This window comes from Neophocaena asiaeorientalis, unplaced genomic scaffold (genome assembly GCF_003031525.2).
Source record: "Neophocaena asiaeorientalis asiaeorientalis breed wild unplaced genomic scaffold, Neophocaena_asiaeorientalis_V1.1 scaffold171, whole genome shotgun sequence".
NCBI lineage: Eukaryota > Metazoa > Chordata > Mammalia > Artiodactyla > Phocoenidae > Neophocaena > Neophocaena asiaeorientalis.
Genome location: NW_020174013.1, coordinates 11,271,479 through 11,298,136, shown reverse-complemented (window position 1 = coordinate 11,298,136; position 26,658 = coordinate 11,271,479). Strand labels below are relative to the sequence as shown.

The 26,658-nt window shown below is 38.4% G+C and overlaps 1 protein-coding gene and 1 long non-coding RNA gene across 5 annotated transcripts in view; one reads left to right on the top strand and one right to left on the bottom strand.

The window, feature by feature from the left end:
- Window positions 1–18,605, bottom strand: part of FOXN2 (forkhead box N2) — a 52,584-nt gene extending 33,979 nt beyond the window's left edge. The window contains exon 1 of one of the 4 annotated variants that reach the window (XM_024753469.1): window positions 18,550–18,605. The gene's annotated coding sequence lies outside the window, so the exon portion shown is untranslated. Of the gene's footprint in view, window positions 1–17,279; window positions 17,365–17,672; window positions 17,734–18,224; window positions 18,394–18,549 lie in introns of those variants that run through there. The other 3 variants (XM_024753468.1, XM_024753471.1, XM_024753472.1) reach the window with 3 other exon arrangements.
- A 286-nt stretch (window positions 18,606–18,891) lies between these two features.
- The window catches only part of LOC112405155 (uncharacterized), a 32,642-nt gene continuing 24,875 nt past the window's right edge, over window positions 18,892–26,658 (top strand). The window contains exons 1-2 of the long non-coding RNA XR_003004277.1: window positions 18,892–19,037; window positions 19,326–19,368. This is a non-coding gene — a long non-coding RNA (uncharacterized LOC112405155). The remainder of the gene's footprint in view (window positions 19,038–19,325; window positions 19,369–26,658) is intronic.

The following is a 26,658-nucleotide window of genomic DNA, read 5'->3' as shown; positions in this document are numbered from 1 at the left end:
ACTCATGTATATAAAATTTAACAACCCAAAAAAATCAGGCTCTCAGCCCAGCAATTCTCATGAACATAAAAGTTTTTTAATGTATACCTTAGTAATATAAATCCATAGCAAATAAGAAATAATTGCAATTAATTCAGTTCTACTGTGTTTAATACTTTTAAAAAGTGCTTTTCAAATTATATTATTGAATTTCATGTTACAGTTTTCAACTTTAATTAAGTTTTTATCTTACCTATATCATAGTTCTTAAGAACCCTAAATCCGTAAGTTATTGTTTGCAAGATACTTTTTTAATTGTTACAAATTTAGATTTAATCCATAATATTATTTAAGAATTCATTTTAGGAAATGAAAAATAGCACTGAAAAAAGACATCAAAATAAAATAATAGTTAATTTTTGATATCCCAAAGGAAATTTATTCCAATTTATTTCTTCCCTGCACCCTTGAGCCAATCATTGAATATTTCTGTCCTCATTACACAGAAAGGATAAATGAGGAAAATCAATTTTGCTGTTTCTAAAAAAATTTTACTACACTGGACTAAAAAGGAAGCATGCCATCTGTTATGTTCTACTAGAACTGGAAAGAAGTTGAAACCAGCTCTTGAGCAATCGTACTGAGAAGCCCCGAAGAAGACTTAAAGCACGGGATGATTAATCTGGAACTATGCGGCAGCATCTGACCTACAGATACAGTTGTTTCTCACCGTCTTCACCCTACTAGTCTAGCTTCCTATTTAAAATCAGTCTCATTATAAATACTTTAAACATCTAAATTCCTGAAGCATGTGACAAATGAGTATGATATTTGGTTGTATTTAATTATACATATTTACAATTTCTAATTATGCTTTTTTACATGGTCTTAAGACATCTGGAAACTTTATTTCTATTGACTTGCTATTTTACCTCTCACCAAGAACTTAATGTCATCAGTAAATTAAATAATCTTAGAAGTGTGAAAAGAGTAACCAGAGAGTAGGCCCCTTCTCAGATTTGTGGCTTTCCCATCCAATCACTTTAAAGTAACCAATATAAAAAACCATTTGACAGTCTAAGACAACCCTAGCAAGGGGAAATAGGCTGTCATTCACTTAGCTCACATGACTAAACAATGTTTTCCATAGGAAAAAAAAATCTACTACAGAGTTAAGGCATACACAGAAATCGCAAATGTTTGTGAATTTTATCAGAACTGCCTGGCAATTACTTCAATTCTTTACTGTAATTTAAGCTTTGTCTCTGATTAAGATTTACGATATAATAAAAGGAATTTCCATTCAATTTCCCGCTCCTTTCCTCACCTTCACCTCCTTAGGAATAAACCATTTTTATTAATTAATTATAAAACATACCATAACTCAAGACTGGAAGCCACAGTACTATATTTCCTAGATTTATTCAGCAGTATAATAAGCTTATAATAAGCTCAACATAAAATATTTTAGCAGTTTACAGATACTAATTATTTTCAAAATCTTAAGAGTTCCTCATTTTTAAATAAGGAAAACAATTTTCTTGTTAATTTATCACATTGGTAGTGATAATAGTGTAACACTTATCGAGCACATACTATTTGCAAGGCTTTGTGTAACAAATTTAATGCTAGAACTTTATAAAGATATTCTATTAACTCAAATTATCTGATAACTTTGGTAACCCTGAGGTAAGAAAATTAAGCCATATAAAAGGAACTCACAACCTTTTCTACAATACATTCTTTGTTTTAAGGTTCTCTATCATAAATACTGTCCATCGCATAAAATCCAATATTGAGATTAGAGGGTAGATTCAAATCCCAAAAGTACTACTGCAAAAAGACGTATGTTTGATTATAATGCTACATGATGTCATGTATCCAGGACAACTGAAGCATTATGATCTCTTAGGGATAAAACTGCCTCTTGGTCATAGATTTAGGTGACACAGCATGTGATCCATTCATGTCTCTAAACAAAAAATGTGTGCAGCTGCATTTTCCTGTCAAGAAAGGGAAAGGGAGGGAAGGACGCAGAATACAAAAGGGTCAAAGATTTGTCTCATAGAGAAACAGTTTTTCAAATAGGGGTAAAAAAAGAAATAAAATTGAGAGGGGGTGCTTCCCTGGTGGCGCAGTGGTTGAGAGTCCGCCTGCCGATGCAGGGGACACGGGTTCATGCCCCGGTCCGGGAAGATCCTGCGGAGCGGCTAGGCCCATGAGCCACGGCCGCTGAGCCTGCGCGTCCGGAGCCTGTGCTCCGCAATGGGAGAGGCCACAACAGTGAGAGGCCCGCAAACTGCAAAAAAAAAAAAAAATTGAGTGGGGGAAAAAACCTTTCCCCAACTCGTGCTAAAAGCAGAGAACACTAAAATTGGGGAGGGGAGTGGGATCTGTTGTGGTAATCTTCCACTGAATCCACTTTTCTCCTAAGTTAACTTGCCCAAATACATCGTGTAACCATGGTTCAAATGCCCTGTCTACCTAAACAACTTTGTGCTACTTGTATACAGTATATAGAGGTTCCCTACACATTGTCACAGCACTTGTCTCCCCCCACGCGCCAAAAAAGTCTCAGTTGTTCATTTGTTTCTTGGAGAAGTTAATATGAAGCAATAGCTTTATAAGTTAAAAAAAAAAACTGCTTCTAACCAGTAAACAAACATGATATTTTCCATATAAAGACCAAATATATATATATATTTTAACAATGAATCCCTAGCGCATAACCCTGCCTTTCACACAGAGAAATACTGGTTTCAAAAAAATAGTACCATAAGAGATCTAAATTGAGTGAAAATTGTTTTCTCTGTCGAGAAAAATAGCTATTTCTAATAAATGTTTTTAAAAAGTTCATGACAAAATAATTTGTAAACTTCTATTAGTATCTAAAACATAGCACTAGTTTACCTTACATGTTACTAAACATAGTGATAGAAAAAAAGCGCTTACTAGCTTTCAGAGTAAATCTAGCTGAGAAAACCCATCTTCTCAATCTTTGGGACTACAATCAATGCCATATCTGAACCAAAATGCGTTAAAGGCTGAAAAAAACTGACAGTACAGAAAAACAAACAAACAAACCACAAATGGAGAGAAATATCCTTACCATCTAGAATTAGAAGTAATGTCACCTGTGCTACAAACCATTCGCGGTGCGCGGGCCTCTCACTATCTCGGCCTCTCTTGTTGCCGAGCACAGGCTCCAGACACGCAGGCTCAATAGTTGTGGCTCACGGGCCTAGTTGCTCCGCAGCATGTGGGATCCTCCCAGACCAGGGCTCGAACCCATGTCCCCTGCATTAGCAAGCAGATTCTCAACCACTGCGCCACCAGGGAAGCCCAGCACTTTGGTTTTTTGATAGCCTTGTAACTGTACTTGAAAAGTTATTTTGAAAGGAACAAAGTTACAGAAACCTGAAAATCAACAGATCTAATGTCCTAAAGTACAAAGATAAATTTGGTTGGCATGTGAATACAAACAGGTGGTATTTTTTATCACCAAAATTTATTTATGTGTAATATGGTTTTCAGTGCCTTGAATATAAGCTATAATTAGTCAGCCATGCAGTAAAACTACAGTGAATTGTTCCACTGAAAATAAGCATCTTTTAAAAGCACACTCATGATCAAAATAAATTTAATAAAGGCAGACAATGATATCTTACCTTACTAATAACCCCCATATCAAATTTGGAAACCAAGATTAAAACTTAAGACTGTATACTGGTTGACTTAATATACTGATTTTATATGTAATTCTAAAAACAACACAAAAGCATGATTAACTTAACACAGAATTAAGCCCTCTTTAAAATAGGACTAAACTAACCCTATATGAACCTTACTTAAGTAAAATATATTTATGCTAAAAATTATTAAAGGTATATATTATTGGTATTTCCCTGGTGGCACAGTGGTTAAGAATCTGCCTGCCAATGCAGGGAACATGGGTTCGAGCCCTGGTCCAGGAAGATCCCACATGGCGCGGAGCAACTAAGCCCGTGTGCCACAACTACTGAGCCTGCGCTCTACAGCCTGCAAGCCACAACTACTGAGCCCACGTGCCACAACTACTGAAGCCCGTGCGCCTACAGCCCGTGCTCTGCAACGAGAAGCCACCGCAACAAGAGAAGTCCCCGCTTGCCGTAACCAGAGGAAGCCCACCCGCAGCAAAGAAGACCCAACACAGCCAAAAATAAATAAATAAATAAATTTACTTTTTAGAAAGTATATGTTACTAAATAGACTAACTCCAGAGCATTTTAGAAAGTAGTAATACTTAACTGTAATAATCATTCAAGTTTCTAAATAAACTTATATGGAATATAAAACCCGAATTCTAAGTAGCCATATCAACTGCAGCTATTTACAGCTAGTTGTCACTACTAGTAGATAGAATCAGCAACTGAGTGGATGTTAGTTCCATTTGATAATACTATATAGAGAATACTGAAAGAGAATATGGCTGTTTTTCTTCTTGGAGGTAGATCAATGTTGGTGGTGGTGGTGGTGGTGGTGGTGGTGGTGGTGTGTGTATGTGTGTGTGTGTGTATTTTTTGTTTTGACCAGTTGAGCTTCAGATACCTGTGAGATACTTAAGTAGAGTGGGCATTTGGGATATATGAGATCTAAAGTTCAGGAGAGAGGTTTGGTCTGGAGATAGATTTTGGAGTCGTTAAACCTGAAATCTGCCCATCTTTCTCCACTTTCACAGTCACAACTATAGTCCAGGTCAACATCATCTCTCATCTAGACCACTACAATGGTAGTCTACATGAATGGTACCCCCTACGGTTTGTGTTCTGCACAAACATATGCAGTGGCTCTGATAATATCTTCCTAAATTAGTCCCCCTGCATCTATGCCTGATGCTCCTAATTTGTTTTCTATAATATAGCATAATCTTATAAAATGCAAAACTGAAAATGTCCCTTTCTTGCTTAACCCATCAAAGGGACCCTTAGGTCAAAGTCCAAAGGCCTTAACATGGTGTATGAGACTCTGCATAACTTAGCCCCTGTCTAACATCTCTGGCCTTATCTTTTGTCACTCTCCCTTGTTCTCCCCACTTGAGATGTCTGAATAGGCCATGCTTTCTCCTCCTTCCTCAGGGTCTTTACAAATGCTACTATCTTTGCCTAAAATACTCTTCTTCTCATTCTTACTTGTATGTACATTTCACCTAGCCCTAACGGCTTTCATTCGTATTTCAGCTTAAAAATCTTAAGAGAGACTTCCTCTAACATCCCAGACTACAGAGGGCCCCAAGTTCATTTCTTCCATAATTGCCTATACTTTTTAATAACATTTGGCACACCTGAGATGGCTCAATACATATCTTTCCTAACTGACTGAAAGCTCCATAATGGCAGACAAAACAGTTGTCTGTTTTGTTTACTGCTCAAATATTTATTGTCTGACAGATCTTGGTTCCAGCTCTGCTACTACATAACTGTGACATCTATAAACTGAGATGGTTGAACTTTTGTTCTACAATAATCTAAGTGCTATTAAAAACTGAAATTCAGGGCTTCCCTGGTGGCACAGTGGTTGAGAGTCCGCCTGCCGATGCAGGGGACATGGGTTCATGCCCCGGTCCGGGAAGATCCCACATGCCGCGGAGCGGCTGGGCCTGTGAGCCATGGCCGCTAAGCCTGCGCGTCCAGAGCCTGTGCTCCGCAACGGGAGAGGCCACAACAGTGAGAGGCCGGCGTACCGCAAAAACAAAACTGAAATTCAAATATTACTAGCTTTCCTGTAGATATATACATGGTAAGACCTACCTTTCCTACTTGTATGTACATTTCCAACATGTGTGAGTGTGTGTATAAATTATGTACACATAATTTATGTAAATGAGAGCTAGTACTTTCTTACATAAAAAAATTCATTGAATGCTTATTGATACCTGGTGTTTTACTTGTATTAACTCTTTTAATCTTTGTAACAACTCTACCAGGCAACTGCTATTATGTCTATTTTATGAGGAAACAGATGCAGAGAGATTAAACAGTGTGCCCACATCACAAATCATGAAGTGGCACAACTGTGATATAAGCTCAGGGAATAACATGACTCCAGAGCTCATGCTCTTCACTAGTATACTAGTTGTCATCCTACCTAGATTGCTTCATAGGAATAACAACAAAAAAGCTACATACTATCATCAATATATCTGACTCAGTATCTATCAATACATCCTCAACCTAATGCTCTTCCATATGAAGTTAGTCCAAACTAGACAAACCTGTTCAAATACTTCCTGTACATTTCTTTATATGCTTCCTCCTGCTATTCTAAACATCAGGGTTGTCTACTCTCCCTACCACCAATCAGTCAAAACCCTAATACTTAAGGCCTCACTTAATGACAACTCATCCATGTAATTCCCACCTGGACTTCTCTTAGGGATTTTCAATCTCTCTCACAATGTTCCAATTGCATTTATATGTCCTCTTTTTACAGTAGTTATTTGTGTCAACAGCTCAAAAGAAACAATTGACATGAAATCACTTTATAAACACTAAAGTTCTATATTATAAAGTATTTAATCCAGACTAAATAAAAAACCAGAGGAGACTAGGAAACAATGGGTTCAACACACCTAAGCAGAATACTTCAAGCAAGTACAACCTGACTCTAACTTGCTGCCAACTAGACAAGAAACACAAAGGTAAAATTATACTCAAATTATACTGCATGATAAGTTTTTTCAATTAAACAAAGGAGACATTTTTTTTTCAAAGGAGACATTTTAATCAAACTACATGGAACAAAAAGTTGAAGGGTGAAATATGATATTCATTAAAAACAAATTTACTGAGCATTAACTTTCAAGTAAAGAATATTATGTTAGATACTATGTTCCATTCTGCTCTGTGATCTTTTCACTTCCTAAATTTCAGTTCTCTACTTAAGAAATATTTGGAAAATAGTTTTATCACAAAAGGAAACTTTTAAACATCAATTATTTTAATTCCATCTGAACAACATGCTCTTTTGAAGTTGCAATTAAAGAAAGCCTAATGCTAATCCACGTGTATGAAGAACTACTAAAGGAAAAGTTTGAAAAAAACAGAGATAATGAGTTGTTAAAGGTACTGACACACCATTAATAAGCCTCCATTATGACTATAAAATCCACCTCACTCAATCCCACTCATTGGGGAAAGTTCCTACTCTGTGTTCCCACAGTACTAGAACCCATGTCTAGAAGGGTATGTCTCACACTGCAATTATTTACTTTCATGCATCGGATCCTTGTTATTAAACCCAATTTTTTCTCCATGATTTAAGAATGGTCCTAGGTGTACACAATGTAGGTTAGCTTTTGAATATTGGAAAAAGCCAAAGCATTAAAAGTCAAAGCACTAACACTTGTATATGTGCAACAGAAAGACAATCCCATGACCCTTTCACAATTTCCCAAAGGATCTTTAATAGATTCTTAAAGGCTCTCTTAACTATGAAGAAATAATCAGGGCAAAACAACAGGTTCAGAATTTTGTGACATCTATATACAATCAGTGGACGGCATTAAGTGGCAATAATTTCAGAAGAAATGAAAGTTTTTTGTCAAGATTTTAGGAAAAAAAGACATGACCACTCCCTGAATTTAAATTACCAGGAAGATGATTTTGGGAAGATGGCAGCTGTCGTGGCAGCAAATTTTTTTTTATTTCTTTAAATTTTTTTATTTTTATTTTTTGCTGTACACGGGCCTCTCACTGTTGTGGCCTCTCCTGTTGCGGAGCACAGGCTCCGGACGCGCAGGCTCAGCGGCCATGGCTCACGGGACCAGCCGCTCCGCGGCACATGGGATCTTCCCGGACTGGGGCACGAGCCCATGGCCCCTGCATCAGCAGGCGGACTCTCAACCACTGCGCCACCAGGGAAGCCCGGCAGCAAATTTTTGATTCCTTGCAAATCTTCACATAAAAACAGGCAGAGCAGCTATAGAGCAAACCCCAAACCCATGGGTAATAACTACAATAAAACTATTTAACAAAGTCTCCCTGCAAACCTCAAAATACAAGGACATAAACAAACCACCAAACAGCCCACAGACTTATTTTCTATCAGTGTCTAAGTGAGAGAAAATAGAGGGAAGCAATGAGGTGTCTGAGGAACTTGAGAAGAGAAGCACAAAACAGCCAAAAGGTATTCCCTGGAAAGTACTGAGAGACAGTTTGTGAACAGAAGCTGAAGCTATTCCAAAAGTGGGTAAGTGCAAGGGGTCTACAGTAAGGCCTACAGGCATGGAACAATCTAGTCCCTTTGAGCTCTCAAAACTTGACCTTTGGGGCTCTCTTCCAAGACAGACCCTAGACTTAAGAGGAAGTACTGGGAATAGAAACAAAATTGAGCAGGACAGGGAAAAACAAGATTAAGGAAAGAGGGTCCGGACATAAGTGCCAGAGTAGAAAGAGCCAGAAAATCTCTGAAAGCCATCCACCATTTTTTAAACAATGGAAAAAACAAAAAACAGAGGACTGTGAAGTTAAAAGAGCTATCGGAACCAAGCCTCCTCCTACAAGTTCAAGAAAACTAGTTTCATAAAAAGAAATGATGAAAAGTGTTGAGGGTTGAATATCATACAAAGTTACAATAAGGAAAGAGAAACAAAAATAGTTAAACTTGGGACTTCCCCAGTGGTCCAGTGGATAAGAACCCACGCTCCCAATGCAGGGGGCCTGGGTTCGATCCCTGGCCAGGGAACTAGATCCCGCATGCATGCCGCAACTAAGAGTTCTCATGCTATAACTAAGAAGCCCGCATGCCTCAACTAAGAAGTCCGCATGCCGCAACTGAAGAAGCCTGTGTGTTGCAACAAGGATCCTGCGTGCTACAGCCAAGACCCAGTACAGCCTAAATAAATAAATAAAATAAATATTAAAAGAAAAAAAAAGAAAAATAGTTAAATGCAGAGAAGCAGGGCAGAGGGGGAAATGGGAGTTGTTCCATGGGTAAAAGTTTCCATTTCACGAGGTGAATATGTTTTAGAAATCTGCTGTACAACACATTTCCTATAGTTAACAATACTGTATTGTACACTTAAAATTTTAAGAGGGTAGACCTCGTGTTAAATGTTCTTACCACAGTAAAAATAAATAAGTAAATAAAATAAAGATATAAAAGAAAAAACAGGGAATAAAATTATATCCTACAATGAAAGCATGCCAGAAAGATATGCTCACAGGAGAGACAAAAATGAGCTTCTATTTCAAAAAGAGCTTAAAAAAATTACGTAAGACATGAAAAAAAAATCAGAACTAGAAAAGCTCAGGAAAGTGGGGTGTGTGTGTGTGTGTGTGTGTGTGATGGTGGTGGTGTGATGAATTGGGAGATTGGGATTGACATGTATACACTAATACATATAAAATAGATAACTAATAAGAACCTGCTGTATAATAAAATTTTTAAATTAAAAAAAAAGAGAAGCTCAGAAATAAAGTGACAGAGCTCAAGAAAGAATCTGAAATAAAAGGAAAAAGAAAACCACTTCAGAAATGAAGACTTAAAGGAATACAAGGAAAAATAAACATATAAGATAAAGCCTTAAGAGAAAAAAAGGGTAAAAAGGAAGAAAACTTAATCAGAAAGAAATAAAGAGGAAGGGAGAGAGGAGGGGTGCAAGCAGGCTAACCACACTGTCTAAGGACACATACTTGGGTAATAAAGCCAAAAAGAAACTTAAGGGATTTTCAAAAAAGTTAGAATAGTGGTTAGTTTTTTTTTTTTTTCTTGCGGTACGCAGGCCTCTCATTGTTGTGGCCTCTCCCGTTGCGGAGCACAGGCTCTGGACATGCAGGCTCAGCGGCCATGGCTCACGGGCCCAGCCACTCCGTGGCATGTGGGATCTTCCCAGACCGGGGCACGAACCCGTGTCCCCTGCATCGGCAGGCGGACTCTAAACCACTGTGCCACCAGGGAAGCCCAGTGGTTAGTTTTTGAAGGAAGGGAGTTATGTTTTGGAAGAGGCACTCGAAAGGGCTTCTAAGGTGGCTGGCAAAATTCTATTCCTTAACCTTGAAGATGGTTACATGAGGGTTGGCCTTAGAATAATTCACTAAGCTGCACATTTCTTGTGTGGTTTTCTGCATCTACATTTTATTTTACAGTAAAAAGCATTTAAAAAATTTAGAAAATAAAAAACCATAAATGGTATTAATTTAAAACTTCTAGCTATCAGTAGAAAACATAGTAACAAAAAACTCTTGGAATAATCTTCAAAATGACTTAAAAAAATTACACGGCAAACCGAGAGACAAGTTTCCCACAGTGTTTCATCATGATGCCTGGCAAACAGGACAATGAATTAAAACTCCACCATCTTATTATACAGAACCTACCTGTTCTGTTTTTCACATGTAACACATAGTTTAAAAGTGTTTGACATTTACTCATTCTTAGAATAAATTTCAACTGATACTTAAAATTTGTAAAAGATTTTTTCAGTTAAGAGGTACTCTAAAACTGTGAAGAAAACTCACCTTTGAGACAAACACGGTCTTCTTAAAAATAAGTATAATTAAATTCAACAAACATTCATTGAGCACATGTACGAGGTGTTTACAATTTAGTTGAAGAGATATGTAACACATATAAGAGGAAGCTATATATATAGTAAGTGCTTTGAGAAAGGTAAAAGTAATATGGGTTCAGAAGAAAAGGGCATCCCACCTGCATTACAATTCGAACCAGACACATCTCATATTCCTCCAATCCATCTTCTACAATACTGGCAGAATGATCTTTCAAAGACCCCAAGTCCCCTTTTTAAAACACTTCACAAAATAACAGTACACAGCAGGCAATTCAAAAGCCTTACAAGAAACAACAAACAAGTGAAGCTGGTCTTCTGTAAGACAACAGAGAATTATGGAGACCGCCAAAAGGGGGCAGCTGCTTATAAGCTTCACCGAACCAACCCATGAAACCAATGCTGCCACGATGTTCAATTTTCCAAGGGACAAAAGAACTCTAGATTTTTGTGTGAAATGTACCAATATTTAAGTGTTGACAAATATGCAAAAAAAATTTTTTTTAATATTCCTGGCCAAACAAAACACAGCTGTAGGTAAAGGTTGCAAACCGTGGCTTACAGAAATGGGTCTGATATTAATATTCCAATAGAGGGTCCCTACTGTCCTCAAAATTGAATAATGGCTGTCTTCCAATTCAAAGGGAAAAAAATGAACAATTTTCTCTTATAAAGTTTTCTTCAAACTTTAGCATCTGCTACCATTAGTCTGCTAGCAATAGCAAAAATGCAAGAAAAAGTAGAAAAGGAACATTTGATTGTAGCCTCAAAACGGTTTAATCTTTTTTTGGTTGTGATTGTTTTTATCAAAAGTTGTGCTCATACCCACCATTTTATACTACATAAAGTGTTATATGGTCAAATTTTCTATTCCTAAAATTGTTTCTAGATTGTATGATACAATCAAATATACAAATGTATCTGTTCTTTAGCAAAAGAATGCCATGAGACTCCAGAAAAACCATGGGCCTAATAAAATCTACAATCTTTAATACGGTGGCCTACAAATTCCATAAAAAATCTGGTTCCTGTTTGCACCTATTTCACACCACCCCAAGCTTCCGGAATATACAATGCTCTTTAACTTCTTCATGCTTTTAGATGTATTTTAGGCTCTCCACCCCATGTTTCAGAGAGACTCAAAGTCATCTCTCTAGGAGCCTTCCTTGAATTATACAATTTTTTCCAATTATGCTTCCTTAGCATCCTATTTAGAGCCCTATTATAGAACTTACTTGCTATTTCTGATTATTCATAATTATTTGCTTATTTTTCCAACTCAGCCACTAGACCAGTAGTTTTCAAACTTTTAATGCTATCCCACAATAAGAAGTATATTTTTATAAGAGATCCATGATACTTACATATGTAACGGAAACAAAATGAAATAGCACTTTTACCCTTACCACATACAACACACTGAAATTTTCTATTTGATTGTATTTAAGATATGTTGGTCACAATTTACTATATTGATTCTCTATCCTCCATTTAAGAAATATTGTACTAGAATATAAATCCTTGTAGGCAGAACAAAAATACATTCATTTTTATGCTCTACCACAGACCATGACATTTAGTAAGCAAATGTTTAAATGAATGAAAATAGCAGCATCCTGTACTAGAAAAGTAAAAGACTAATAATAAGGTTTTGAAGTCAAGCAGACCCATCACCTACCAACTTTCTTATGCTATCTCTGACAAATGACCTAACCCCCTTACATCCAAGGAATAACACCACTTACTTAATTCACTATGACAATAAAGTAGTGGCACTCATGTCACAGAATAGGCATTCTATAAATATTAGTTTGCTCTCTTTACCCTGTATTCTTCCTTACTTTTTCCTGGGAAAGAAGTATCTCATCCTGGCAAATATCCATTTTTTCAAAGACTTCAGGTCACAGTACAAAGAATATGAAATTTTAAAATCTGACAGACCTGGGCTCAAACACCCAGGGCTGCATTTACATAACTTCTGTTTCTTTATGATAAAATATGTCCTGCACAGTTGTTTTGGAGAATTAAATTATATACTCATGTGTCTAGCATAATGCCACACCAGAACATAGTAGGCACCTGATAAAAGGTAGTAATTGTTGCCATGATTATTAATAAATGTTGCTCAATCAGCATAGAGGTAGAATTTAAATTGAACTTTTAAGGATGGAGGAGTTGGACAGAGGCATAGGGCAGGCAGAAGGAACAGTAAAATCTCAATTTACAAGAAATCTCTTCCTGTTTTCCTGTATTTCCTCTTTTAAGATAAACCACAAGGATGTAAGTTTATCAATTTCCTCAATTCTCTACCTCCAAGGTTATATAAAAACTCAAAATAACTGTTCTCTGTGTCAAAATTCTAAGTTAAATATTAAATTATGCTCAGTGGGCTGAACACTATAAAATGTGAAAAGTGTAAATGTATTAATAATACATTTTAGGGAGAATTTCAATAAGAGTCCAAAGTAACAGTGCTTTTAGTTAACCCAGGTAAGGAGAAAAAATTAACTGCAATTCTTATTCAACACGTCTTTCAAACCACTTCTTAGAAAAAACCGCTAAGTAGCAAAAGCACCAAATGCCTCTGAAATACAATCAAGAAGCCAAGAATTTTCTTATACAACCTGCAGTTTATAAGATACGAAGATAATTAACAATAATTAAACTATTCTGCTAATTAAACAGTAATACACCTACTTGGAGAGAATCAAAGTAATTTTCCCTTATCCATGTTGGTAGCAAAAAGATGGTTATTTTAATGATATATATATTTAATCTTTTTGATAACAGCGTATTTTCTAAATGGCTACTTAAGAACTTTATTTAGCCTTTTAGGCTTACAGTAATACTATGCTTACAACTGTCAGTGAAATAAGACCTATGTAGGTGAGGGGATAAATTCTATTTACTTTATGTTCACATCAGGCAGACTCCAAAAGAGTAGAAATGATGTCTCTTGCTCACCACTATATCCTTAGCACTTAAATACAGAAGATGCTCAATGAATATTTGTCTAAGTTTAATGTTTATTTATGGACAAGAAAATTAGATTGAGGGAAATAAAAATATACATAAATTAAAATTAGGTCAAGGCCTTGAGCATGAGCTATGCTTGGAAACTTGATTCCAAAGAGTATGATTGGGTGGGGAGTGAAACCCAACAAAGACCTCAAACAGGTGATCAACATTTGTCAACGTTGTATCAATTTTATGTTCTTAGTATATACCCTAATAAGCTGTGAAGAAAATGGCACTTCACCTCTGTTGTCTTCCTCCCTAAAACTCTAACCCCAGTCTAATCATGAGGAAAATGTTAGATAAATCTCAACTGAGGGACATTCTATAAGATTTCTGACTAGTACTCCTAAAAACTGTCACAATCATCAGCAATAAGAAAAATTTGAGAAACCAGAATTCTGGAACAGAAAAAGGACACTAGGGGAAAACTAATGAAATCTGAATAAAGTATGTAATTTAGTTAATAGTAAAGTAGCAATTTTGTTTCCTTAGTTGTGACAACTGTACCACTGTAATGTAAGATGTTAACAATACGGTAAACTGGGTGAGGTATACTGTACTATCTTGCTATTTTTCTGTAACTGTAAAACTATTCTAAAATTAAATGTTTATTTAAATTTAAAAAGTTAGGGTAAGGGGAATAAGAAATATATGAATCAAAATCCTTTGGAAGTGAATGATGATAAACATTCTTTTGGTTCCTATATATTTGGTAGCACTCTCATAGAGTGGAAATTAAGTTACTGAACAAGTCTACAGTATTAATTATGAAGTCACATATGACCAAAGCAGATGCCCCTTATTCTTGTTTCCCAAAGCATCATTCTTAGGCCTCAACACTTCAATTACTAACTCTATAACAAAAAATTGTAATATAGCTGTCACCTCTATATTGAATGGATTATCTCACAGCTCTAATCTCTAGTCATTAAAGGTTATATTCACCTTGATATCTCCCACTCACCTAACACTCCAACTAAACTCACCATCTTCTTGACTATGCTCCCCTTCCAAACCTCCTTCTCAAAGTTACTAATTTGTCCTTTAATAGATCTCTTTCCTTCCCATAGTCAATAATTAGTCCTGCACGCTGCTGTCAAATGAACCTTCCTCAAATAAGGATTTTATCCTATCATGCCAAGCTTAAATGCCACTTTTTTTTTTTGGCATTAAACCATGCTTAAATTCAAAAGTGATGTTTTCAAGCCCATCCATAATTGGTTATTCCTTTGTACCCTTCACTTATAAAAGAAAGACCTTCCCATCCATCTCTCTACCTCATAAGTGCTGCCTTTCCTTTACTCAGAAAATAATCAAATACTCACTAAGCATATAACATATACCTGAGGTGGGGGTAAAAAGACTCCTCTGGGTGGTCAAAGACTATAATTTTCTTGGGGTGATAAAACCTAAAAAGATAACAAAGAATATGGGCATTTGTCTTATTCAAGGCTGTAGCCTCAGTTACTGTAACAGTGCCTGGCACATGGTAGGTGCTCAAAAAATATTTTTTAAATAAAAACAAGGCAGTATAGAATGCTACAACCCAACAGAATAATATGCTATTAGAGAAAAGAATTTCAGTTGGAGAGGTGGAAGACAGGTCTAAAATTCTATGATTCTAAGGCTAGCAGGGCAATCAAGATTTTAACCAAGCCTCGAGTTTGAGAAGATCTTCATCAGTTAAGAGGATGCGTGCAGGTGCATTTCCAACAGAAAAATGTTGTATCAGCAAACGTAAAAAGTAGTAAATTGTTATACCATGTTGAAGTAGTGAATAATGAACAGTTCCTGTACGTCAGTGGAAGATAAGAAGGGAGAAGACTGGGACCAAAGTTTGAAAAATCTTGAGAAGAAATTTGGTATTATGCTTGATATAAGGTGTTTTGGTTGTTAAAGTGATATAACCTTTAGGAAAATTAATCTAATGGGAGTAACATGAAGGTTAGACTTTTGAAAACAAAAGCCTTACTTTCTTCAAGAAGCCTCCCCTATCTATATCATCTCACATTGTAAACTTTTTTTCACATATATTAATCATGTCTCTTCAACCCAAGAATAGGGATCAAATATTAGAACACTTTTTCTTCCCTAAGAAATCAGCAAAGGGACTTCCCTGGTGGTCCAGTGGTAAAGAATCTGCCTTCCAATGCAGGGGACCCAGGTTTGATCCCTGGTCAGGGAACTAAGATCTCACATGCCGTGGGGTAACTAAGCCAGTGTGCCACAACTAGAGAGAGAAAACCCGAACACCACAACTAGAGAGAAGCCTGCGGGCTGCAACGAAGACCTCACACAGCCAAAAATTAAAAATTAAAAAAAAAAAAAATCAGCAAAGAATTGGGCCCTCAAAACTTTGTTTTTGGAGGACCTTTTTACATTTATGCAAAACCCACTTACTAAAATGACAACAATCTAAAAGCAAGGCACACACATATAAGCTGCCATAAGAACAAGATTAATCCTTGTTTGGATGGCACTTTTTAAAGTTTTATTTGATAGCCGGATTCCATAACTAATTATGTAGCTATCTCCCAGCATATGTTTTCAGTGCTTCCTGCTTTATATAAGTATTTCTTCACCTCATTTAGTTTTCTTTCTCAACTATGCACTGCTCTCAGCGGTGCATAATTTCTCAATTTCATTATCTTTTCCGCACCTAAGCCTCTCCAATCTTTTTAACTACTAGCTTCACTGAATTAGAATTAGAATTAAAATTCTAATGGTACTACTGTTAACTTCTCCACACAGTTCTTTTAAACATTCTAAGTGTTTTCTGTGGTTTAGCATTCTTCAAGTAAAACTGATTCAAATAAAAACATGTTACAGAGATAATTCAAATTCACCAAAACATTTTACAAAATGAAACATGATGCACTAGTAACCAAGGATTGTATGTAATTCTTAAATTCTATAAATTCCAAACTCTCCAAAAGTTTATCTTCAACCTGTTTTTTACCTTACTTTAGAATAATTTATTTAAAATTATTTCATTTTATTTGTTTTACTTTTTATTAATTTTTTGCTCTTCAGCCCTTGACCTTTTACTTTTATATATTCTAAAACTTTAATTTCATTCCCTTAATATCTGTTGATGTTAACATTTATATAAACTGTTAATACTTTTCCTTAAAAAAGCTTAAGAAAGTGCCCATGCACAAATCAAACAAGTACTTATTTTATCCCTAAACAAGTGTTTTCACTGGTAATATATTTATATCTTTTCAGATCACAATTTTTATGTAAAAAGAGAAAAACTGAGATTTTTATGAAAACTATTCTGCAGAAATCCTGCAGAATGTGATTATTTCTGATTACATAGAAACTCTCATTAACGACTCTGAAATTCAAACGGTTTTTTTCCAAAGTTGAGAAACTCCGTAATGTACTCTTCTATTCCCCATCACTCCTTAATGGTACCTAACACTGCTGCTTAGATTTTAAAGATAAATCATCAAAACAGCAGAAAGCAAAAATGTCAATATATACGTTACAAGGACTGCTAGAAAACAGTCTTCCATTCGGTTGGAACAGAGATAGACATGAACGGTTCAGCTTTTTCTACTTCCATCTCAGAAAACACCAAAATACAGGTGGATGCAAAGCTACCGCATGGTTACAAAGCCCCCTGGCTACCAGTGAAGCCTCAGCCCTGGCTGCGCTAGGGCGCTCAGTTACACTCAACCGGCCACGTGGCTGTCACAATCAGAAGACAAGATTAACAGCGTAAACTAACCTGAAAATAATAACCTCCTCCCACAACCTCGGAGTTGGGGTAGAAGAAATAAAGTATGTGTCATTTCTTTGCACGCTAAGACTTTTTTCCTGTAAGGAGAAAACCAAGTACAGAGGCTGCTTTAAAGAGGCTTTAAAGCAGAAATCAGGTCCAGGAAGATCCCGAGAGTGTGCCCCCAGTGAATTAAGACACGCCAACTCCCGTGAGCTGCGATGGGGAAAGAGGTACTCTGCAAAGGGGCAATGGGGTGGAGTTGAGTAAGACGGAGCACTACGCACATGGGCCGCTTTCCCCTGACTCCCACCGTCCTCCCGGGTTCCAGCCTCGCTGCTGTTGCGATGGGGCGAACTCAGAAGGCTTAAGGGCCTCGCACACGCCCACACGACCTCTCACCTTCCCGGTAAGGGCAGAGATAACCAAGGGCCCAAGAGTAGCGGCGAACAGGAAGTGTCCATATTGCAGCGCTGAAACACTGACTCCCATCCCACCAAGACAGCCACCCTCGCAGGCCCCCCGGGCGCCCGCTGGAGGAGGGGCTCTCCCGACGGGCTTGGGGCGCTTCCCCCAACAGAAGATTCGTCCCGAGTCGAGCCCTAAGCGTCCTCGGGGCCACCTCCAAGCCTTTCTGAAGAGCCGGCAGCCCTCGCCGCGGTTTCCGCCGCGCGACACCCGCTCCCGGGCGGTCATTACACCCCTCAGGAAAAACTCCTAACTCCTCACGGGGCCGCACTATCCTCAGTTTGCCAACCCCCCGGGAGCCCACACGCCACCCAAGGCGCGCGCAGGGGAGACCCCCGCGCCAGCGCCAATCCCTCACGGGACAAAAATGTCCGGGCCCGTCACGGGACAGCCGCCTCCGCGCCCCACGCCCGGCGCCCGCTCTGCCCGGAGCGCGGACGCCGGGCGGCGCCTGCTGAGGAGGGCGCCGCTCCTCCCGGGACTCACCGTCAGCTCGGCCGCCACAGCGGAGGGGTGAGGAACGAGCAGGGGAAGACACAATATGGCAGAGCACCGCAGCTGCTCCCGGCGGCTTCCAGTAGCCGCCTCCGGGAAGACGCGGCAACGAGCAGGCAGCGGCAGCTGCGGTGGCGGCCGCGGCAGTACCACATCCCCCTCCGGCTCTCTTCCTCCCCTCCCTCCGCCCTCCCCCGCTGCCATGGCAACGCGGCGCCAAGGAGATGAGCCCCGCCCCTCCCTCCGGTCCCCGCCTCCAGCGACCCCTTGGGAGGGGGGCTCCTCCCGTCCCTCCCTGTTCCCTCCCACCTCCTACCGGGGGGCCAGGACTGGGACCCGGCGGGCTGCCCAGGCGGCGGGTGTGGGAGGAAGGGGGATGCGGTGTCCGGAAGGGCGGGGCTCGCACGGAAGCAGGGCGGAGACGTTGTGGGCCAGTCGGGTTTCGGGCTGAGGAGGGGCTGGGGAAGGCGGGAAAATGGAAAGGCCTCGCTTGCCCCGCGAAGGACCTATAGGAATGCGGCGGGGCGCGGCGCGGCCGCTGAGTGGCCGAGATGGGGCGGAGGCGGGGCGCGGCTGGGCGGAGCGACGGGTGGCCGCCCGGCTGGTCCGTCTGCGGAGCCTGTGCTGGGACTGCAGCGACGGCCCTCAAAAGTCGGAGCTTTTGTGGGTTTCCTCAGGAGCTTTCCGGCATTGGCCAGGCTTTGAAAGAGCTTTAGGAACGATAAAGAACTAATAGAAACTTAAAGTAGTATCACCCTCGCTTGACTGAAATTTTGTGTGGAAACTAAGCTCAACGTGTCTGAGGTAAAAAAGAAGAAAAAAAAAAGACAGGAATCAGATCCAAAATTTAATAAGCATTTACTGGGCGCTCACTAAGTGATACGGGTTGGGCTAAATTCTTTACATGTATTGTCGTAACCGTAGTGCTAAAATAGCATTGCCAGATAAAATACAGGTGTGCCCAGCTAAATCTGAATTTCAGCATAAGAATGTACCATTTGGGAAATAATTCCTAGTTTATTTTGTTTGTTTGTTTGTTTTTTGCTAAATCTGCCAACCCTATCCTAACTCTTACTAATTCCAACTTTACAGATAAGGAAACTGAGGCATAGAAAAATAACGTGTCAAATAGAGGGTAAGTGACAAAACTAAGCCTCCATTTTACTGCTATCATTTTGATCCTGATAATTAAATCTCTGAATTCCTATATCTACATCTTCAAAAACTAGAGTAGTGATATCTATCTCACAAATGTGTTGAATGGATTTTTTTTTTAAAGGGTATATGAAAGAGACCTGGACAGTGACTGAGGCATAGTAGGTGCTAACAAAAGTTCATTTCCTTCCTGAAAAATGAATGTTAACTGTATATGTGCCAGGCTGTAAGTATAAAGTGGGCAGAATGTGAAACAAGCTGCCTACTGACAACTAAACAAGTCAAGCTGTGGGGGTGACAGAGATACAGAAGAATTATAGGAATCACAATATATAATAACAAAAATGGAAGTTTCATCCCCTCATTCCACAGATGAAAACACTGTTTATACGATTTGTCCAGTCATCTACTAGTTCCATTTGTTTTTCATTACACTGTCCTGGAGGGCCTCGTAGCTGCATTCAGAGTAAGAGACCACAAGGCAAATGTACAATGTGCTTCAGTTGAAGCAACAGTTGCTTCATTTGAAGCAAGAGTTGCTTCACTTTCTCCCTTAAGCTCAATCACTGTTACCCCCTCATGTGGACAAAGTCAAGGAAGTTTCTAGAGGAATAGTGTAGCAGAAAGGGAGAAGAGGTAAGAAGGAAGAAAGTTTGAGAGAAGGTGGCTTCTGGAGAGCGACAGTCTCCTCAGACCTCAGTCTTGTTTTATCTCTGCTGGTCATTGTCATGGTGACCACTAACATAGGTCTTCATCTCCTTATAGATTATTGCACTAGTGTCTTACTTGATATATGGAACTTTAGTTTCTGTTTTTCCTTCTAATCTATTTTAAACTCAGGTAACAAAACAATCCTCCTCAATTCCAGAAGAATTGCAGAATTTGAGAACTGGAAGTTATATATACTTTAGAGATATATCATCTAGGAGCCCAATCTATCATGGATGGGAAAACAAACCCAGAAAAGTGATGTAACTTGTCCATGGTCAAATAATGAACCTACTGCATCCGCATCCACTAAGCTTTCTCTGCTGGTCCTCTCTACTGACTGATTCACCCCAGAGAGGCTGGCACATTTAAATAATCTCTGTGGGTAAGGCTCAGGTCTCTTAGGAAATCTGTCACACAGTTCAGAGTCCAGGGACACTTTTATACTTAGAGGCTATTTTAGAGGGCTTTGAATACCTACCAAGGAAAAGCTCTGATTAAAAATAATAATGTTTCAGAGTGAGTAGCTTTTTCCCAGGAGTTTACAAGAGTAAAAAGTCTAGGAAACCAGAGCCTAACTCTTTAGGAAAAAAAGGATCCTGGCATTTAAGATCTCCTGCAAAGCTTGTATTCTTTTTTTTTTTAATAAATTTATTTATTATTTGTTTTTGGCTGCATTGGGTCTTCGTTGCTGTGCACGGGCTTTCTCTAGTTGTGGCGAGCGAGGGCTACTCTTCGTTGTGGTGTGTGGGCTTCTCATTGTGGAGGCTTCTCTTTTTGCCAAGCACGGGCTCTAGGCACGTGGGCTTCAGTAGTTGAGGCATGAAGGCTCAGTAGTTGTGGCTTGCGGGCTCTAGAGCACAGGCTCAGTAGTTGTGGCACACGGGCTTAGTTGCTCCACAGCATGTGGGATCTTCCCGGACCAGGGCTGGAACCTGTGTGCCCTGCATTGGCAGGTGGATTCTTAACCACTGCACCACCAGGGAAGTCCCGAAGCTTGTATTCTTCTTTCTCCAAAATACTTAAAAAGAACGTACTCATTAGTAAACTTTACTAGAAGACAAATGCATTAGAAAATATATTGTTTAAAATGCCCTCATGTTTAGGTTGAAAAGTGATAGGAACTCAAATATACATGTTTAAATTTTAAATGTATTTATCATTGTATCATGTGTATTTAACAAAAGACTGTTTGATCATGAATTGATGCGTCCAAAAGTAACCAGTTTACCAACACGGAATCTAGACTTCAAGCCCCTTGAGGTCAGTGATCATGTCTTTTTCATCCTTATAATGTAATTTCTTAGAATAGCTTTCAGAACAAAGATGATGTTCAATGGTATTTGTCAATAAAAGAAGTAACTTTCCTCACATGATATCAGAATTTGGATACAACATTCTTAAATACTGAGCTGCCACTTGGACTCAAAAGATTGTGAATGAAAGTTAATTCTTTTTTCTTTTAAGGATTGTTTTCAAAGTCCTTCTTCAAAACAACCACCTATGTTTAATCATAGCTACATTTGTATAAGCCCTGGTATTGGGATTAATTTGGACCAATCCTCCTATTGAGGAGACTAGAAAAACTCAACAAAATATTAAAAAATCAATTCAAAGACATCAGAGAGTTAATAAGATAGGAATTACCAGGCCATGGATCTGAGGAATGATGGAGGCCCAGGGACGTCCATTTATGCATTCCATAGAAGGTTGCTGAGAGGATGAGCAGGGATGAGGGACAATGATTGGAATTCAGGGTGTGCTAAGGAGGCAGGAGGAGAGCTCTGTTGAAACTCCCTTGCTTTGTACTAGGAATCCAAATGGCTACATCCTAGAAGTAAATAGGTGACATCTCATTTTCAAAACATCTCAACCCTGAGAGTGGATTAGGATAATTCCCTTGAGCTGATACCCACAAGACTTTGGTGGAGGCAAACTAAAATCCTTCCTGGAGTAAAGTAATATCATGCTAGGCCTGAAGTCATTTCTACTAATAATTTTGCAAATACAAAGTCTAGTGTACAATTAAAAGTAAGTCATACAAGGAAAAAAAATCAGCAGAAACAACAGAAAACAAAAACAGACCCAAATGGAGTTCAGAGAGTGAAATTATCAAACATAGATTTTAAAATAACAATGCTTACTATATATAAATAAATAAAACACAAGATTAATAATTTAGGCAGATAACTAGAAACTTGAAAAGAGAATCAGATGAAAATTTTAGAACCAAAAAGTTCACTAACTGAAAGTAACTCAGTGATGGGTATAATAACATATTAGACACGGATATAAAGTTAGGGAACTAGACGATAAGTCAGAAAAAAATACTCAGAATGAAGCACAAAGAATAAAAAGGATGGAAAACACAGAACACAGGGAAAGCATGTAGAAGATACAGTGATAAAGTTTAATATGCACGTGAATGGAATTCCAGAAGGAAAGAAAAGACAGTATTGGGCAGAAATAATATTTGAATGAATGAATCCCTAGCAGGATAAAAACAATTTTTCAATCAACACAATTGACACATAAATACATTATGAAAAAACTGCTAAAATCCAAAGACAAAGAAAAATCTTAAGAGCAGCTAGAGAAAATAAGAATTGATCTTTAAAGAAACAAAAATTAGACTGACAACTAATTTTTAAAAAAATATTTATTTATTTATTTGGCTGTGCTGAGTCTTAGTTGTGGGATCCTCGTTGCAGCATGCAGGATCTTTGGTGCGGCATGCAGGATCTTTGTTGTGGCATGCAGGATCTTTTAGTTGCAGCATGCAGTTTCTAGTTCCCTGACCAGAGATTGAACTTGGGCCCCCTGCTTTGGGAGTGTGGAGTCTTAACCACTGGACCACCAGGGAAGTCCCACAACTTACTTTATAACAGAACTATCTTAAGCCAGAAAATGATAGAGTGATAACTTCAAAGGACTAAATATTTCTAAAATATTTTAAAAATGAAGGTAAAATTTTCAAAATAGAGTATTTGTCACCAGCAGATTGATAGTGGCATTCTTTAGGCAGAAGGAAATTATCCTAATTGTTAAATCAGAGATACATGAGGAGGGCTTCCCTGGTTGTGCAGTGGTTAAGAATCTGCCTGACAATGCAGGGGACACAGATTCGAGCCCTAATCTGGGAAGATCCCATATGTCGTGGAGTAACTAAGCCCATGCACCACAACTACTGAGCCTGTGCTCAAGAGCCCGTGAGCCACAACTACTGAGCCTGCACTCTAGAGCCCACGAGCCACAACTGTTGAGCCCGCATGCCACAGCTACTGAAGCCTGCGTGCCTAGAGCCCATGCTCCGCAACAAGAGAAGCCACCGCAATGAGCAGCCCATGCTCTCTGCAGCTAGAGAAAGCCCGCACGCAGCAATGAAGACCCAACACAGCCATAAATAAATAAATAAATAAATTTATTATTTAAAAAGACAGGAAATAAAGATCAATCAAAATAATAAATATGTGGATGATTCTACATGACTATTGATATTAACTATTTAAGTCAATAGTAGTAATGTCTTCTGTATTTAAAAATACACAACTGTATATATGTCAGGAGAGGGGAAGGAATCCGGTGTTCTAAAATCTGCATTGTCTAGGAAAACGGAAAAAGTTACAATTAATAATAGACTCTAAGTCAAGAATACAATTTTGTAATCTCTACAAAAATCACTAAAGGAATGATATAAGACTATGTGTATTAGTCAAGGTTCTCCAGAGAAAAAGAACTAACAGCGTGTGTGTGTATGTGTGTGTGTGTGTGTGTAGAGTGAGAGCAAGAGCTAGAGCGAGAGAGAGAGATAGAGAGAAAGACACTTATTTTAAGGAATTGGCTCAAGTGATTATGGAGGGGCTTGGAAGTCCAAAATCTACAGGGTAGTCTGACAAGCTGGAAGCCCAAGGAAGAATTGCAGTTTGAGTCCAAAATCAGTTGTCTGGCAGAATTCCTTCTTGCTCAGGGGAGATCAGTCTTTGTTTTATTAAGGCCTTCAACTAAATGGATGAAGCTCACCCATGTAATGGAGGGTAATCTGCTTCACTCAAAGTACACTAATTTTAATGTTGATCTCATCCAATAAACATTTTCACAGAAACATCTAGAATAATGTTTGACTAAATATTTGGGCACTGTAGCACAGCCAAATGACATATAAAATTAACCATCACATCATACAATTTCCAATCTAAAAGGAGAGAAGTAATGGAGTAATAAAAGGTAATCAATCTAAGTATAAGATAGGACAAAACTAACACTATACAACAGGCAAGACAAATAGGAAGTACTTAATAAGATGGTAGATTTAAATCCAAATATATCGCTAATTACATTAAGTGAAAACAGATGCTAATTTAATGAAAAAGATTTTCTTGGTTGCCTATTAAATCTTTATTGCAGTATAATTGCTTTACAATGGTGTGTTAGTTTCTGCTTTATAACAAAGTGAATCAGCTATACATCTACATATATAACCATATCTCCACCCTCTTGGTCGCCCTCCCACCCTCCCTATCCCACCCCTCTAGGTGGTCACAAAGCAGTGAGCTGATCTCCCTGTGCTATGTGGCTGCTTCCCACTAGCTATCTATTTTACATTTGGTACTATATATATGTCCATGCCACTCTCTCACTTCGTCCCAGTTTACGCTTTCCCCACCCCATTTCCTCAATTCCACTCTCTATGTCTGCATCGTGATTCCTGTCCTGCCCCTAGGTTCTTCAGAATCTTTTTTTTTTTTTTTGTCTCCATATATGTGTTAGCATACGGTATTTGTTTTTCTCTTTCTGACTTACTTCACTCTGCAGGGCAGACTCTATCCATCAACCTCACTGCAAATAACTCAATTTCGTTTCTTTTTATGGCTGAGTAATATTCTATTGTGTATATGTGCCACATCTTCTTTATCCATTCATCTGTCGATGGACACTTAGGTTGCTTCCATGTCCTGGCTATTGTAAATAGTGCTGCAATGAACATTATGGTACATGACTCTTTTTGAATTATGGTTTTCTCAGGGTATATGCCCAGTAGTGGGATTGTTGGGTCATATGGTACTTCTGTTTTTAGGTTTATAAGGAAACTCCATAGTGTTTTCCATAGTGGCTATATCACTTTACATTCCCATCAACAGTGCAAGAGGGTTCCCTTTTCTCCACACCCTCTCCAACATTAATTGTTTGTAGAGTTTTTCATGATGGCCATTCTGACTGGTGTAAGGTGATACGTCATTGTAGTTTTGATTTGCATTTCTCTAATGATTAGTGATGTTGAGCATCCTTTTATGTGTTTGTTGGCAATCTGTATATCTTCTTGGAGAAATGGCTATTAAGGTCTTCTGCCCATTTTTGGATTGGGTTGTTTGTTTTTATGATATTGAGCTGCATGTAAATTTTGGAGATTAATCCTTTGTCAGTTGCTTCATTTGCAAATATTCTCTCCCATTCTGAGGGTTGTCTTTTTGTCTTCTTTATGTTTTCCTTTGCTGTGCAAAAGCTTTTAAGTTTTATTAGGTCACATTTGTTTATTTTTGTTTTTATTTCCATTACTCTAGGAGGTGGGTCAAAAAGGATCTTGCTGTTATTTATGTCATAGAGTGTTCTGCCTATGTTTTCCTCTAAGAGTTTTATAGTGTCTGGCCTTACATTTAGGTCTTTGATCCATTTTGAGTTTATTTTTGTGTATGCTGTTAGGGAGTGTTCTAATTTCATTCTTTTACATGTAGCTGTCCAGTTTTCCCAGCACCACTTATTGAAGAGGCTGTCTTCTTTCCATTGTATACTCTTGCCTCCTTTATCAAAAATAAGGTGACCATATGTGTGTGGGTTTATCTCTGGGCTTTCTATCCTGTTCCATTGATCTATATTTCTGTTTTTGTGCCAATACCATACTGTCTTGATTACTGTAGCTTTGTAATATAGTCTGAAGTCAGGGAGCCTGTTTCCTCCAGCTACGTATTTCTTTCTCAAGATTGCTTTGGTCCTTTGGGGTCTTTTGTGTTTCCATACAAATTGTGAAATTTTTTGTTCTACTCCTGTGGAAAATGCCATTGGTAGTTTGATAGGGATTGCATTGAATCTGTAGATTGCTTTGAGTAGTATAGTCATTTTCACAATGTTGATTCTTCCACTCCAAGAACGTGGTATATCTCTCCATCTGTTTGTATCATCTTTAATTTCTTTCATCAGTGTCTTATAATTTTCTGCATATCTCCTTAGGTAGGTTTATTACTAGGTATTTTATTCTTTTTGTTGCATTGGTAAATTGGAGTGTTTCCTTAATTTCTCTTTCAGGTTTTTCATCATTAGTGTATAGGAAGGCAAGAGATTTCTGTGCATTAATTTTGTATCCTGCTACTTTACCAAATTCATTGATTAGCTCTAGTAGTTTTCTGGTGGCATCTTTAGGAATCTCTATGTATAGTATCATGTCATCTGCAAACAGTGACAGCTTTCTTCTTTTCCTATTTGCATTCTTTTTATTTCTTTTTCTTCTCTGATTGCTGTGGCTAAAACTTCCAAAACTATGTTGAATAATAGTGGTGAGAGTGGAATAACT